Genomic DNA, 18,021 nt, shown 5'->3' on the forward strand with positions numbered 1-18,021 from the left:
TGTTGTCGCCGAGCGGTTCTAGGCGCTTCAGTCCAGAACCACGCTGCTGCTACGGTCGCAGGTTCGAATCCTGGCTGGGGCATGGATGTGTGTGATGTCCTTAGGTTAGTTAGGTTTAAGTAGTTCTAAGTCTAGGGGACTGATGACCTCAGATTTGAGCCCCATAGTACTCAGAGCCATTTGAATTTGAACCATCATTAAAACAAAAGCCATTCTCGTTGCTGCGGGATCTTCCCAAGAAATTTCAGTCACCAGCTTTCTTCTCAGAATGCGAAAATATTTTGTTGACGGCGACTTGCATAGGGAGAAACGATCGTCATAATAAAATAACGTAAATCAGAGCTCGCACGGAAAGATGTAGGTGTTCGTTTTTTCCGCGCGCTGCACGAGAGTTGAATAATAGAGGATTATTGGTAAGTTGGTTAGATGAATCCTCTGCCAGGCACTTAAATATGATTTGGAGAATATGCATGTAGATGTAGATGTAGAACAGGGCAGGTAAACTAATTCTGTAGAACATACACAATTTTGTGCTTTTCTTGTGTAACTGTCGAGGTGTTCTAGCGAGCAATGACGGAGGAATTAGTTGATTTATTGTTTGAAGTAGAAGGTTTTTATGTTTGAGCTGCAAGCATTCTTTTTGCAAACATTCTTATTTTGGTAGTTAATTTACAGCCCTTTAAAGTTAGTACCGCCATTAGACTGTTGTTTATTTATAGTGCTACATTTACACTTACACAATCATGATTTCGGCTTCAAAGTGCCATTATCAAGTGTTTTAAGTGTTATAAATTGCATAAGATGGCATACTGTCGTATTAAAATACACTATTAAACACCTTAGGCCAACGGCCTTGCCGCAGTGGTAACACCGGTTCCCGTCAGATCACCGAAGTTAAGCGCTGTCCGGCTGGGCTAGCAGTTGGATGGGTGACCATCCGGTCTGCCGAGCGCTGCTGGCACGCGGGGTGCACTCGGCCCTTGTGAGGCAAACTGAGGAGCTGCTTGATTGAGAAGTAGCGGCTCCGGTCTCGGAAACTGACATACGGCCGGGAGAGCGGTGTGCTGACCACATGCTCCTCCATATCCGCATCCAGAGACGCCTATGGTCTGAGGATGACACGGCGGCCGGTCGGTAGTTGGGCCTTCCAAGGCCTGTTCGGGAGGAGTTTAGTTTAGTTTTTATTACACACCTTGCCTAAGAGTCGATATTTCTGGCAGAGCCTACTGCTTTTTTCATTACTGAGTACACCATCTTGACTGAATGGCAGTTGGCTAAGTAAAGATGGTGTACTCTGTAATGTAACAAAGCAGTAGGCTCTGCCAGAAACATCGAATCTTAGACAATGTGTCTAATAGTGTATTTTAATACGACAGTATGCCATATTTGGCAATGTATAACACCTAAAACACTTGATAATGGCACTTTGAAGCCGAAATCATGATTGTGTAAGTGTAAATGTAACACTGTAAATAAATGTCTAATGGCGGTACTGACTCTAAAGAAATATATTATGACTGTGGCCCCGCATTATGAAAAAATTATTGATTTACAGCCCTTCGCTGAAATATGGGAGTAATGAAAAGCAACCCGTGTGCAATCCCTCTGCGGCCAGGGCCAGGTTGCTGACGAGTGACACGATCATCATAGTTCAGACCCCAGGTGGAACAGGAAATTTTCCTCAAACAATTTGGCCGGTAATGGGAGAGATGATCTTCAGCAGCTCAGAGTCTACATCCTACACGTGCTACGGCAGCTATCTACAGTGCACTGGTTCACCTGTCAGGCAACAGGCACAGTTCGCATACAAATTACTGTATGTCAGTTAGTTCCAACAAATAAAACCGTTTCCAGCGAACACTACAGTCGATTCTGTTTATTTTGGTAGAGTTTGGGGCATTCCGCTCTATTTAATTAGTATATTGTATTGTTAACGGATAATTTCTTCGGCTATTGCATTGATAGTATTTAAATCTCACAAACCATTTCGAAATCACACTATTTAATCATCAGGCGTGCCATAAATAAATGATATAATACAACAGAAAATATAAACTCATTACGACGCACTAGCATGCAAAGTGTCATCATAAATATTTGGAAAAAAAAAGAAATAATAATTGTATATAGCTGTTGTTGCGGAAGATGACCTTACAAACAAACTTTAATTATTATTTATGTCAATTTAAAAAATTAATGAAGCGTGCAGGGATGGAAGCTGAGGTACGAGTAAATACAGGTATACTCAACTTTCACGGGAAGGTAACCCTCTGGTACTACGCTCCTCTTATCACGTGGAGTCCCAAGAAACCGATCAACACTAAACTCCGTTAGCCTGTCAGCGATAACGTGTTCAGAACATAAGGTTGTCATGACAGAACATGCAGGGTGCCCCAGCACTTCGTCATTTTCGATACTGTGAAACAAATCTCTTCACTGCAAGCTCTTTGCTTTCCATATTTTGAGAGCTGATACTATGGACCAAATCAAAAAAGTCCTGTAAACATGACCTCTAAAGTGCCTATCTCTAGAGCTCTAGCACTTGTTCATCTTCGGAACTGTGAAACACATCTCTTCTACTGCACAAGTGCACATACAGCAGCTCCTAAGGTATGCATTTTAGTGTCCATGTTCACTAGACTGTTTTTCTTGTTTTGCTCCATACTACCTTCTCCCAATATATGGAAAGCAACGAGCTTTCAGTAGACGAGATGTGTTTCACAGTAATGAAGACGAAGAAGTGTTCATAGATGTTAAAGTGTGCGCCGGCCGGAGTGGCCGAGCGGTTCTAGGCGCTGCAGTCTGGTACCGCAAGACCGCTACGGTCGCAGGTTCGAATCCTGCCTCGGGCATGGATGTGTGTGATGTCCTTAGGTTTGTTAGGTTTAAGTTGTTCTACGTTCTAGGGGACTGATGACCTCAGAAGTTAAGTCCCATAGTGCTCAGAGCCATTTCTACCATTTTTTGTTAAATTGTGCATTTTAGAGCCAATGTTTACTAGACTTTTTTTTTCGAATCATCGTCCCTGTCGTGTCTCTGAATATTGACCTTCCTCCTGGAACACCCTGTAGATGTAGAAGTCTCATCATCTGATGGATGTCTGTGTGGTAATGGTCAGGTGTCCAGTCATACAGCAAAACAAGACTGTGTGGCTAACGTAGTGGAATGAAATGTACTATCAAAGTTCAGAAGTATTTTGATTTGTCTGCAATCTATGTAACACCACGACTTGAGGTGAAAAAGGAAAATACGCCCAGAGACTAGAAATATTACCAGTTACAGGTACAGAAAGATAAATAACCACACATGTGGGCTGCTCACTGCGATAACTGGGTTAATGATGGTATGTACTGCCCACAACGAACAGCCCACGCGTGTAGTTATTTCTGCTGTACCACAAAAACATTGCGGCACCGGCTGTTCATCGTTGCCAAATGCCAATTCTGACTGTCACGCTGATGTCATGCACAGAGCTGCGAAAAACAAGCGGCGTGGGAAGTTAAGCAAGCCATTGTTCTTGTTCACTGCATTGCAATGTCCCACACGCACCGCGCAATACTCAGTTTGTTTCAGGACTTTGAATAGATGCTACGGGCAGTAATCAGCATACAGCTCGATGCAAGCGTCTTGCATTCGTAGTAGGTTCAGTGAACTTGGCGAACACCTTGGTGGACGTCAGTTTAAGAACGATGATTAGGGGCAAACAGAAGATCTGTTAGAGGCGATTTGAAACTGGTGAGACATGACGTTGTGACTACTCCTCTGCACGCTCAGGGCAGTACTTGGTGTAATAGTCTTAGAGAAACTAATGTACGTCGTTTCTGTTCTTGACACGAATTTCAGTCACCTTTTCTGCTGCCTTTCTTCTCCTTCATTAATACGAATGTTTCCATGACTCTCGTACCATTTGTAGACGGCCTCCTTAGCTGAGGCGTCAGGTGCCGGACGTACTTTTGAAATCATCCGATGATATCGTGGGGCACAAGTGGGAAAGATGCTGATTAAGTAACAGAGAAGATGCTATAGTGGCTAGACAGCTGTTGTTGTGGTCTTCAGAACGAAGATGGTTTGATGCAGCTCCCCACGCAGGTCTGCCCCACGACAGGTGTTTATTATACACCGACGGAAAAAAAAATCACATCACCAAGAAGGAGTTGAGCGTCATAAACCAAAGTTGGTAGGCGTGTGTCTACATCTGAAAGATAATGTCTATTCAGATGTTGCGGGAGTCGCATACGGGTGGCGCTAGAAATATCACTACGAGGATGCAAATCAGTTGTGGTTGTTGCTGTTGTGGTCTTCAGTCCTGAGACTGGTTTGATGCAGCTCTCCATGCTACTCTATCCTGTGCAAGATTCTTCATCTCCCAGTACCTACTGCAACCTACATTCTTCTGACTCTGTTTAGCGTATCCATCTCTTGGTCTCCATCTACGATTTTTACTCTCCGTGCTGCCCTCCAATACTAAATTGGTAATCCCTTTATGCCTCAGAACATGTCCTACCAACCGATCCCATCTTCTAGTCAAGTTGTGCCACAAATTTCTCTTCTCCTCAATTCTATTCAATACTTCCTCATTAGTTACGTAATCTACCCATCTGATCTTCAGCATCCTTCTGTAGCACCACATTTCGAAAGCTTCTATTCTCTTTCTGTCCAAACTTTTTATCGTCCACGTTTCACTTCGATACATGGCTACACTCCATACAAATACTTTAAGAAAAGACTTCTTGACACTTAAATCTATACTCGATGTTAACAAATTTCTGTTCTTCAGAAGCGCTTTCCTTGCCATTGGCAGTCTACATTTTATATCCTCTCTACTTCGACCATCATCAGTTATTTTGCTCCGCAAATAGTAGAACTCATTTACTACTTTTAGCGTCTCATTCCCTAATCTAATTCCCCGTCCGCCCCAGTAGCTGAGTGGTCAGCGTGACGGATTGCCGTCCTCCGGGCCCGGGTTCGATTCCCGGCTGGGTCGGAGATTTTCTCCGCTCAGGGACTGGGTGTTGTGTTGTGTTCATCATCATTTCATCCCCATCCGGCGTGCGGGTCGCCCAATGTGGCGCCTAATGTAATAAGACCTGCGCCAAGGCGGCCGGACCTGCCCCGCGAGGGGCCTCCCGGCCAATGACGCCAAACGCTCATCATCATCATCATCTAATTCCCTCAGCATCACCCGACTTAATTCGACTACATTCCATTATCCTCGTTTTGCTTTTGTTGATGTTCATCTTATATCCATCCTCCTTTCAAGACACTATCCATTCCGTTCAGCTGCTCTTCCAGGTCCTTTTTTGTCTCTGACAGAATTACAATGTCATCGGCGAACCTCAAAGTTTTCATTTCTTCTCCATGGATTTTAACTCCTACTCCGAATTTTTCTTTTGTTTCCTTTACTGCTTGCTCAATATACAGATTGAATAACATCAGGGATAGGCTACTGCCCTGTCTCACTCCCTTCCCAACCACTGCTTCCCTTTCATGTCCCTTGACTCTTAGAACTGCCATCTGGTTTCTGTGCAAATTGTAAATAGCCTTTCGCTCCCTGTATTTTACCCCTGCCACCTTCAGAATTTGAAAGAGGGTATTCCAGTCAACATTGTCAAAAGCTTTCTCTAAGTCTACAAATGCTAGAAACGTAAGTTTGCCTTTCCTTAATCTTTCTTCTAAGATAAGTCGTAGGGTCAGTATTGCCTCAGGTGTTCCAACATTTCTACAGATTCCAAAATGATCTTCCCCGAGGTCGGCTTCTACCAGTTTTTCCATTCATCTGTAAAGAATTCGTGCTAGTGTTTTTCACCCGTGGCTTATTAAACTGATAGTTCTGTAATTTTCACATCTGTTAACACCTGCTTTCTTTGGGATTGGAATTATTATATTCTTCTTGAAGTCTGACGGTATTTCGCATGTCTCATACATCTTGCTTACCAGACGGTAGAGTTTTGTCAGGGCTGGCTCTCCCAAGGCTATCAGTAGTTCTAATGGGATATTGTCTACTCCCGGGGCCTTGTTTCGACTGAGGTCTTTCAGTGCTCTGTCAAACTCTTCACGCAGTATCATACCTCCCATTTCATCTTCATCTATATCCTCTTCCATTTCCATAATATTGTCCTCAAGAACATCTCCCTTGTATAGACACTCTATATACTCCTTCCATCTTCCAAATCAGATTGAATTTAAATGCACGCTGTAACAGTCATGAGCGTTAGTTAGCTTTGAGATAGGATGTGGCGAGTTGATGCTAGTCAAGAATGCCTTTAAGGGGAGAAAGACGCCGTTAGCAACGCCTCACTGAGTTTGAACGAGGCCGTGTAGTAGGGCTGGAGAAGCAAGAGTTTCCTTCTGCGATATTGCAGAAAGACTTGGCAAGAATGTAGCCACTGTACATGTTTGCTGGCAGCGGTGGTCACGAGAATGTGCGGTCACAAGAAGACAGGGCTGTGGACGGCCAGAGGGCATTCCTGAGAGGGAAGACCATCGTCTTCGGCGCATGGCTCTGGTGCACCGTACTGCATCTGCATCAGCAATTTGAGCAGCACTTGGCACCGCAGTGACACGACGAACTGTTACAACCCAGACGCTCTGTAGCGTGCACTTCACTGACCCAAAATCTTCGCCATTTTCGACTGCATTGGCGTCAAGCGAGAGCTTACTAGTGGGTAGGGTGGAGGTCTGTTGTGTTTTCTGATGAAAACATTCTTCTGCCTCGGTCCCAGTGATGGCCATGTGTTGGTTAGTGGGAGACCGATTGATGGCGTCAACCAACCTGTGTGCGCGCGCTAGACACACCTGGAGTTACACAGTCCGGGGTGCGATTTCGTACGACAGCAGGAGCACTCTCACGGTTATCCCCACGCACCCTGACTGCAAATTTCTCCGTCAGTCTGGTGATTCGAGCTCTTATTCAGCGATTCATGAATAGCATTCCAGAGGGTATTTTCCAACATGATGGCGCTCGCCCACGTACCGCTGTTGTAACCCAACAATCTCTGCAGATTCTCGGCATGTTACGTTGGCCTGCTCGATCAACGGATCTGTCTCCAAAGGAGCACATATGACACATCATCGAACGACAACTCTAACGTCACACACAAACAGCATTAACCGTCCCTGTGTTGACTGGCCAAATGGAACAGGCATGGAACTCCGTCCCACAAACTGACATCCAGCATCTGCACAACACAATGTATGCACATTTGCATGCTTGCATTTAACATTCTGGCGGTTACACCGGTTATTAATGTTCCAGAATTTCACATTTGCAAAGGCTTATCTTACGCTTATATTAACCTGTGATCTTGCAATATTAATGACTTAAATATATTACCTAGACAAATGTACTCCCGAGATGTCGTTGTTCTACATTAATTAGTTTTTTTTGGTGTTGCGATTCTTTTTTCGGGAATTTGTATGGATAATTACTACAACCTACATCTTTTTGAGCACGGTTAGTATTGTCAAGCATTGGCCTGTCTGTACAGTTTTTGCTTCCCCCCCCCCCCTCCTTCCCACCCCCAACTTCCCTCCGTTACCAAACTAGCGATTCCTTGATGTCTCAGAACTTGTGCTGTCAGCTGATCACTCGTCTTAATCAAGTTATGCCATTTATTTTCTCCCCAGTCCGATTCAGCACCTCTGCTTTAGTTATCCGATCTACCCGTCTAATCTTCAGCATTCTTATTATCAGTACATTTCAAACGTTTCAATTCTCTTCTTCCCTGAACTGTTTCTCGGCCAAGTTTCACTTCCGTACAACATTACACCACAGCTAAACACGATCACAAAAAATTTACCGGTACCTAAATTTATGCTGTATGACGACATGAGAAGAAGAGTAGGCTACCACGGAATCGGATAGGACAGCAAAATGTTCATTTGTTGCTGTCATTCCTATCTGCTGAAGAAGGACAGATGACTGTGAGATCTTTGAGGTCCTCGACTACTACAAGAATTACTGCGATTTTTCTTGTTGTTGGTAGATTATTGGTGGCTTGTCCACGGGAATTCGAGGTAGGCGTGTTGAAAATGCTTCAGTCAGTCGAGTTCACGAAAGGAAAGGCTTACAGGCATCTTCGCCCGCATCTCGTGGTCGTGCGGTAGCGTTCTCGCTTCCCACGCCCGGGTTCCCGGGTTCGATTCCCGGCGGGGTCAGGGATTTTCTCTGCCTCGTGATGGCTGGGTGTTGTGTGCTGTTCTTAGGTTAGTTAGGTTTAAGTAGTTCTAAGTTCTAGGGGACTTATGACCACAGCAGTTGAGTCCCATAGTGCTCAGAGCCATTTTACAGGCATCTTCGTGTTGGAATGGACGTAAAAATGTATCGGAAGTTGCCTGTGACACTCAAACACGTTTCGGTGCTTTTCATCGTTCAATCATACATATGCTTTCGATATGCTTCACAACTTTGTACTGAAACTGGGCGATATCATCATCAGTAGATGTGTCTATAGTTGATGTGGTAGGCGCACAAATGTAGTTTGGTTCTGCCCTTCACACTCATTTCAAACCGTCACCTTTTCTTTACGTTGGTTATTAAGAATATTTTTGTGACCCTTATTCCGCATGTCAGAAAGTTTGAAATACACTGCTGGACATTAAAACTGCAACACTATAAAATTTAATATGCTGAAACATGGAAAGTGCGTAACTTTTAAATTTCGATTACGGTGCCAGCCATGTATTCTTATCTAAAATAGCCTTCACTAACCTACCTTTGAATACTAACATTAACTGTGGAAAACACTATCACTGTATGTGATGCCAATTAATCTCAACTAAATCCGACTGTCTGTAAATGAAACTGAATACAAAGAATGACTATCAGCAGTACACAGAATGGCTTCTCCATCAAACAAACACATCACCTAACTGCTGCGTATTGAAATTGTGCCTCGTTATAAAATGCACCTACTGAATTATACAAAAATTTTGCAAGTGAACACTGTTCCTAATTCCATCTCAAAAGGTTTGTTTAGGTCCTACAGTTGTTTCTTGCAAGCAACGGATAACTCATCTCTGCCCTGTCTTGTTTAATAGTAGGAACATGAAATGCTGAACAACATCCACTCGAAATAAATCACTGCTCGTCTAATTGCCTTAGTACTTATTTCTTAAGCTATTTTGCCACTCGATAATTTTTTTACCTTTGCAAGAATGCAGCCAACTATCCGCGCCACAGTGCGAGTGGTTGCGAGCCACTGGAGGTGTGGCTCAGCGGGTGTGCTCTATTGGCTCTGCAAGATACCACATGAGTGCTGCCGGTGTCTGACAGATACTTGCAGTTCCGTTGCCGACGTTGATGCCTGTGGGGTGGTATCGATACATGGTACCACATTCTTTACTTTTCTTACAAAGTGCAGTGGTGTTATAACTTACATACAAGCTGTAAGGATAAACTTTAGTGAAAAGTCTGTAAATAAACTAAAAGTCTATTTTAAATTGAAGCTATGTTCAGATCCTTTTAAAGATACAAAAACTAATCTTACTAACATGAGGCTATAATCTTCCCTTGCGTTGTCATACATAATAAACACTTTTGCAGACAGACACCTGTTAAGTTACGAATTTACTCTTTGGTGTGTACGACTTCGTAGACAACGGTAAAGAGAGGTGGGTACAGAGCGGTGCGGCAACTGTCGTCGCAAGAAAGCTGGACAGGAGCAGAAGGACAGGAGCAGAAGTTAAAAGCAAACAAGTTAACACAGCAACCAGAAGATTTACTTGTATTTCTCAGAGATGAGCTCATACAGTAACAACAACTCTCTGAACCAAAGCATGAACTGTGGAGTCGGAGCCGCGACTAAGCGTCGTCTGCGTAGCGTCACATAGCGAAGAGGCTCCAAGTGCGAGTGTGCCCAAAGACGTAAGCAACCATGCATGAGCAGCCTGTAAGACAGAGTGTGTCCTACAGCCGATCAGGTTCCAGTCATTCCACCAGGAAGGAGGTATATGGCTCGCGTTGTCTGTAGTTCAACCTTGCCTAACGGTCAATACCGCGGTTCGATCGCGTCCACATTGCTACTTTGTGCCAGGAAGGGCTCTCAACAAGGGAAGTGTCCAGGCGTCTCGGAGTGAACCAAAACGATGGTGTTCGGACATGGAGGAGATACAGAGAGACAGGAACTGTTGAAACTGTTGATGACATGCCTCGCCCAGGCCGCCCAAGGGCTTCTACTGCAGTGGATGACAGCTACCTACAGATTATAGGTCGAAGGAACCTTGACAGCAACGCCACCATGTTGAATAATGCTTTTCGTACAGCCACAGGACGTCGTGTTACGACTCAAACTATGCGCATTAGGCTGCATGATGCACAACTTCACTCTCGACATCCATGGCGAGGTCCATCTTTGCAACTACGACACCATGCAGCGCGGTACAGATGGGCTCGACAACATGCCGAATGGACCGCTCAGGATTGGCATCATGTTCTCTTCACCGATGAGTGTCGCATATGTCTTCAACCAGACAATCGTCGGAGACGTGTTTGGAGGAAACCTGGTCAGATTGAACTCCTTAGACACACTGTCCAGCGAGTGCAGCAAGGTGGAGGTTCCCTCCTGTTTTGGGGTGGCATTATGTGGGGCCGACGTACGCCACTGGTGGTCATGGACGACGACACCGTAACGGCTGTACGATATGCCTGGGTTAGATTGAAACGGGCTGTTTATGGACGATGTGACCCATCAACCACTCTGAGGGATCTACACTGAATCGCTGTTGAGGAGTGGGACTGGATTAACAGTGCCTTGATGAACTTGTGGATAGTATGCCTCGACGAATACAGGCATGCATCAATGCAAGAGGACATGCTACTGGGTATTAGAGGTACCGGTGTGTACAGCAGTCTGGACCACCACCTCTGAAGGTCTCACTGTATGGTGGTACAACATGCAATGTGTGGTTTTCATGAGTAATAAAAAGGGCGGAAATGATGTTTATGTTGATCTCTATTCCAATTTTCTATACAGGTTCAGGAACTCGGAATCGACGTGATACAAAACTTTTTTTGATGTATGTAGTTTTAACACAAATAGGAGGGTGGCAAACAATAATTAAGATCCTGAACACACGACTTATAGGTCGCCCTAGGTACTAACAGGTAGGTATTGTTGTTACACTGTGATTACATGGCTATAGCTTGCAGCAGTTAAAAACTTTGTATACGTTTCCTTTTTCCAGATTTGCCGTCTCTCTATGAAATCATCTCAGCGTCATTCTCTATACTCAATCATATCAGGGAGCATATGAAATCAAACTGATTCTCTATTCAGCATGTCCGCCATAAATGCTCCTCCTCACCGACCACAACACTCTATCTGCAGCTGACTCAGGCTCGCACTGTCGTTTACTACAACAACCGCTGGTAGCCAAAGAGCAACGTATCACTCGTGTGTTCAGGCATCAAACGACGCTCAAAATGGCACAGATGTCAAACAAAACTGCCATCTCTCATGGCATATAAACCTTTCAGTATGAAGGCAGCATTTAACATATGTCATAATGCCATGTCAGCGGAACAGCACAAAATAGACGATAGTAACGCCTTCTACACTCTGGGTGCAAGGAAAGATTACACAGCGGGTTTTTCATTCAGAAATTATCTTTGAATATTGGCTTTGTGTGAGAGGGTCGAGTAATGCCTTGTGTCACAAGGAGAAACGTCTATCAACACGTATCGATAGCAACAGGATCATGGCCTAAGGAGACTGCTGTTTATCTTTCCGTAATATTGCTGCTTGCATTATCCAGGACCTCCTGACTGTCATGTGAATATGTAATCGATGGATTCATCAGGCCATACTCAGTACCATGCAGGATCTCAATGGCCACACACGACTAGCGCCCAAGAGGTCAGACAATATTCACTCGACCCTGCAGATCACAGAGCTATGTCAATTATCTTGAGTCACGAAATGGCATTATATTCAGCAAAGCAAGTACATTTACCGTCGAACAAGAAAACCAATCAGTATAACGCATGCTTGGTTGTCGGCTTGTAGGTTTAGATTTGAGTCTGATGCTGTAAAAAAAAAGCCCCCTTTTTTCTTCTTGTTTTTCTGCTGATCGTCGTTACCACTTTGTAGACGATGATGAAGACATGAATGAAGGCAACCCAATAGTTCTGCAGCATCGCGAATGATCCTCGCTTGGTGGAATGCTGTCATAGTTTTGCTCATACTAAATTCAGTCCAACCACTTTTATCATACCCATCTGTGAGCAAGTAAACTAGCCAATTAATATTGAAGCTATTTTACACTCCTTCAGATATATTCGTAAATTTCATCGCTTCACATTCGCTCCGCACTCGATCCCGATATATTGAATATTCGAGCCCAGATTTTAGTTTAAACAAGATATTTATCGACCACCGTTTTTAACACAGATTTACCCACAAAAAGTACAAATAACGCACTGACTTTGAAAACATTACTTGTCTAGTGTCCTTGCCGTCTGCACACTTCAATTCCACTCTTTCTCTGTCAAAACCGCCAGGCCACTATTACAACAATGCCTCAGCGCCGAAGGCGAAGAAAGTCAAAGATATACTCTGACTTATCGACTGCTCGCAGACATTTTACAAAAACACAGTATAGTTATTATATTCAAAGATCGATACTAGCGGCAGCCACTTGAAATATTTTAGTATCCCTCACTTACTTCTACTTTGGGCTACTGCAAATATGACACTGTAAAAGTTAATGGCAATAAACATATTTCTTAATTACAACTGAATAAAATTCAAATAAAAAAACTCGTTGTCCAGAAAGTACATATCATACTAATGAACTATAACACTTGTCATGCTAATGCAAAAGGAATTAAATAATATCACAAAATTTCCTACCAATATTTGAAATTTTCTAAATACGGAAGTCTCTTCATTATACTTCACCCAATTAACAACTGAAATAATGTAAGTACAGAATACACGTATTCACGCAAAACTTAGATCGTCATTAAAGGCTAAAATATAAAGTATAATAAACATGGGAAAAGTGATGCTTAAGTCCACTCTTCTCTCTCAAAAAATTGAAATGTCTGGCACACACAAATCCTTGGTTGTCACCTCCATGTAACTGGTATTGCGATGGTAGCTTTCTCGCCATTGAACTCTAGCTTTGTACCCCATTCATCATTCTAAGAATATGAAATATAACCAGCGAAAACAAACACTGGCATCAGTATCACACCCACATATCAGTCCTCTAATATAGATGAATAGAAACCGCCCTTCTCTTAGACAGAGATTTGTTGAACAATATTACTAGTACAAAGTATCCATTTTATACTATAAACTAAGCAATTAAGAAGGTGGATCTCCTTTATCAAGCAGATAGAGTGTAAATCCTTCCCAAAGAACAAATAAGTTAATCTTGCCAATACATCTGCATACAATCATGAAATCCCCTCCAAAACAATTCGTGCGTAGCTTCCATCTCTCTCAGTTTAGCAAAGATAGCAACATAAATATATGACCAGTAATGATTTTCACAACACTAGAAACAAAAATATTTTACAATTTCTTAAAGGCAAATACTACTAATACTTATCCTATTGCAAGGCTCCCTCTTTGATATTTATACATAAAAATATGAAACATACCAAAAAAGTATTCAGTTCATCACTTAGTAGGCAGAACTTTCTGGTATGGCAAATCAACATCCCCCAAAATTCTCCAACTTGCACACTTATCAAAACTAGCTTGCTAACTGATAAAATCTCATAGCCTAGCTCTTAACATCATTCAGCCACATCTACCAAAATCATCACCCCGTCTATTAGGTAGTAAAAACCATCATATAGTTCTAATAAATATTATCAAAGTAAGTAACTGAAATACACTATGTAATCTGCTTTGGTCTCAACACATCAGTACACGTTCTATCCACTATGTTTTCGTATATTTAACTGATTACTACATTTATATTACTATAAAGCATGCAAGCAGAAAGATTATTATTGTAATTCTGTCATCTTTCCAGAAAATTCATTGTCACGAGCATTTGCCTATTTTCACTCAAAATAGACCCTCATTATACAGCATGTCCTATTCAGTCAAATTCGTACCACCCAAACATCTCGTACGTGACGAATGACTGTTCACCATAATATTATTTCCTCTTTCTAATGGATCATTTATGAGTGAAAATTTACACTCCTGGAAATGGAAAAAAGAACACATTGACACCGGTGTGTCAGACCCACCATACTTGCTCCGGACACTGCGAGAGGGCTGTACAAGCAATGATCACACGCACGGCACAGCGGACACACCAGGAACCGCGGTGTTGGCCGTCGAATGGCGCTAGCTGCGCAACATTTGTGCACCGCCGCCGTCAGTGTCAGCCAGTTTGCCGTGGCATACGGAGCTCCATCGCAGTCTTTAACACTGGTAGCATGCCGCGACAGCGTGGACGTGAACCGTATGTGCAGTTGACGGACTTTGAGCGAGGGCGTATAGTGGGCATGCGGGAGGCCGGGTGGACGTACCGCCGAATTGCTCAACACGTGGGGCGTGAGGTCTCCACAGTACATCGATGTTGTCGCCAGTGGTCGGCGGAAGGTGCACGTGCCCGTCGACCTGGGACCGGACCGCAGCGACGCACGGATGCACGCCAAGACCGTAGGATCCTACGCAGTGCCGTAGGGGACCGCACCGCCACTTCCCAGCAAATTAGGGACACTGTTGCTCCTGGGGTATCGGCGAGGACCATTCGCAACCGTCTCCATGAAGCTGGGCTACGGTCCCGCACACCGTTAGGCCGTATTCCGCTCACGCCCCAACATCGTGCAGCCCGCCTCCAGTGGTGTCGCGACAGGCGTGAATGGAGGGACGAATGGAGACGTGTCGTCTTCAGCGATGAGAGTCGCTTCTGCCTTGGTGCCAATGATGGTCGTATGCGTGTTTGGCGCCGTGCAGGTGAGCGCCACAATCAGGACTGCATACGACCGAGGCACACAGGGCCAACACCCGGCATCATGGTGTGGGGAGCGATCTCCTACACTGGCCGTACACCACTGGTGATCGTCGAGGGGACACTGAATAGTGCACGGTACATCCAAACCGTCATCGAACCCATCGTTCTACCATTCCTAGACCGGCAAGGTAACTTGCTGTTCCAACAGGACAATGCACGTCCGCATGCCACCCAACGTGCTCTAGAAGGTGTAAGTCAACTACCCTGGCCAGCAAGATCTCCGGATCTGTCCCCCATTGAGCATGTTTGGGACTGGATGAAGCGTCGTCTCACGCGGTCTGCACGTCCAGCACGAACGCTGGTCCAACTGAGGCGCCAGGTGGAAATGGCATGGCAAGCCGTTCCACAGGACTACATCCAGCATCTCTACGATCGTCTCCATGGGAGAATAGCAGCCTGCATTGCTGCGAAAGGTGGATATACACTGTACTAGTGCCGACATTGTGCATGCTCTATTGCCTGTGTCTATGTTCCTGTGGTTCTGTCAATGTGATCATGTGATGTATCTGACCCCAGGAATGTGTCAATAAAGTTTCCCCTTCCTGGGACAATGAATTCACGGTGTTCTTATTTCAATTTCCAGGAGTGTATTTCTTTTATCATATCTTGCATACATCTTTTTCAACACTAAGATGCTTTTCACCTGTACATCATTTCTTATTTCTTCGTCTTATGAAAAAAAATTTGTACCAGTCTCATACCACTCTCCCACTTGCATCAACAGTTCTCATGAATTCCATCTCCGAGGCCTTCCTTGGCTTCCTCTGCATTACATGATACAAAATAAAGCTCTTCCTTATAACTCTCAGTCCACCAACTTTATCAACACACCACGAACTGGTATCCACCTAACAACTCGGCACTAACCACCTGCCTGTTACCACAGTTGTTATGGCGTGAAGTCAAGCGCCAGCACGCCAGTCGGAAACGAGAGAGCAGAGAGGGCTGTCTTATGCCGTCTTAAAAATCCTGCTGGTTCACTTTCTCCACGCAGCTTTCAGCCATCTGTTCCTTATCATCCTTCTCTCTCTCCAATGACCCAAATTCCATCCCACAGTTCCCAGAGGAACTATCGAGCCTTTCATTTAAAACTGTATCTTCGCCTACCTGGTTACTATTATTCTCCGATGACTCTGACTTCTCTTCCCATTTAGCAACAAAAAGAAACCTCCGTTTCATCTCCACTTCTTCCAGTTAATGTCCTATAACTGATATGTTCCTCCTCATTTCCATTTTCTTGCTGCTCTGTCTCCAATCTCGTTTCTGCCTGAGCCCTATTTTCCAAGTCCGCTGTCACAAATGATCAACACCCCCCACTTCTACCAAGGGGTCCAATGTTCCTATCGATATTTGGCGACGATGCCCTGCCACAGTCATTATCCCATCGGTTTGACATCCTCTGCCAATTGTTTCTGTTATCCATTTCTACTCAGTTTATTTCACGTTGCTCCCTATCATCTGGTCCAATGAATCTATCACAGTCCCTTGGCGTATTGTTGGGGTAAGCTCTCTGAGTTATTTCCAGGAAATTAGTAAATCCCTCAACATTATCCCTAGGTGCAGCATCTACTATTTGCCTCGCCTGGGCAGGCAGTTTATTCTCAAGACCTGGTATAATCGTCTCAGCATTCAGTTTGTTGTCAAGAGACTTAATTTTATTAAGCCACTATTGGAAGAAGCCTATAAACCACCCCTGTGACTAAAATTCAGCCGGAAACTTGGACACAGGTTCGGACAACGACTCACAAAACTTCTGTCACTGAGACATATGCCTCACCATTCAAACGACTTTTTGTAAGTGACGCTTTTTTTGTATCTTACCAACACCTGGGTAACACAATATGAAAGTCTTTCAAATACTCTACAGGACTCTCGTTTCTTACAGAAGCAAATCTCCAAACTTTTTACTGTTCGCAAGCAAGCTTTCTGGCTGGCTCTGAGCACTATGGGACTTAACTTCTGAGGTCATCAGTCCCCTAGAACTTAGAACTACTTAAACCTAAATAACCTAAGGACATCACACACAGCCATGCCCGAGGCAGGATTCGAACCTGCGACCGTAGCGGTCGCGCGGTTCCCGACTGTAGCGCCTAGAACCGCTCGGCCACTCCGGCCGGCCGAAGCTTTCTGCGTGCTCAATTATACTACTGTTAATTTCCTTATTACAAAACTCCTCAACATACTTTTCATTATTTATGCGCTTATTCTGGACCTCCTGGGACAATTTTTTCACTTCTAGATTGACCACTTCATGGTTCTCAACACAGCGAGTCTGCTCGATTTTAGCAACAAGATTACATTGCTTGGCTAACTCTTCTGACTTATTACGACAACTAACAATAATCAGCGATCTCCTATATCTGATTAGTTCCTCTAGCTTTCAACTCACTATTTCTATTGTCACATTCGATTCTGATAGCGGATATCTTTCTTGAACTAGGCTATGGAATTCCGCTCCAACTTAACAGATTGTGCCTCCAATTTAACTGAACCCACACCAGTTTTCAAAGCACATTTAACTGAGCTTTTGTATAGTTTAACTGAGCCTACCTGATTATCAGCATTCTCAAGCATCTGTACCACCTCCCATTTTGGAATCACTTGCATGTTACCAGCATTACGACTGTAATGTTGTTGCATTACATACTGTTGTTCACCATTAGATAGCTGCACATACGATTAGACACTATCATCTCATAATACACGAAATTGACATCGTTACAATTATCCTCTGCTATTGGTTCTTGTTTAGTAACCTTCTGTTCCTGGTCGATGTTATCTAAACAAACATTTCCGTTTTTCGCATCCATACTGATCAATCTACACCTCCTAGGAGCAATTGTATACCGCCACGCTGCGTTGCGCCTCACCTGTTGTTTGTTTTCCGCAAACACGCCGCCTCGTGCGTCGACACAAGTGTGATCACCCCAGGAGCAGCCAATGAAAACTCGTCACTGTGCAGGCGCGACTCCGCCGCAACGGTACTCCGAGATACATCCCAATATGCATTTAAATACCATACTTTATTAAACCAAA

At 44.0% G+C, this 18,021-nt stretch overlaps 1 pseudogene; it reads left to right on the forward strand.

Moving 5' to 3' along the window:
- Positions 1-843: 843 nt before the first annotated feature.
- On the forward strand, positions 844-961 carry LOC126163428 (5S ribosomal RNA; annotated as a pseudogene).
- The last annotated feature ends 17,060 nt before the right edge of the window (positions 962-18,021 follow it).

Source organism: Schistocerca cancellata, chromosome 2, assembly GCF_023864275.1.
Source record: "Schistocerca cancellata isolate TAMUIC-IGC-003103 chromosome 2, iqSchCanc2.1, whole genome shotgun sequence".
In the NCBI taxonomy this organism is placed as follows: Eukaryota; Metazoa; Arthropoda; class Insecta; order Orthoptera; family Acrididae; genus Schistocerca; species Schistocerca cancellata.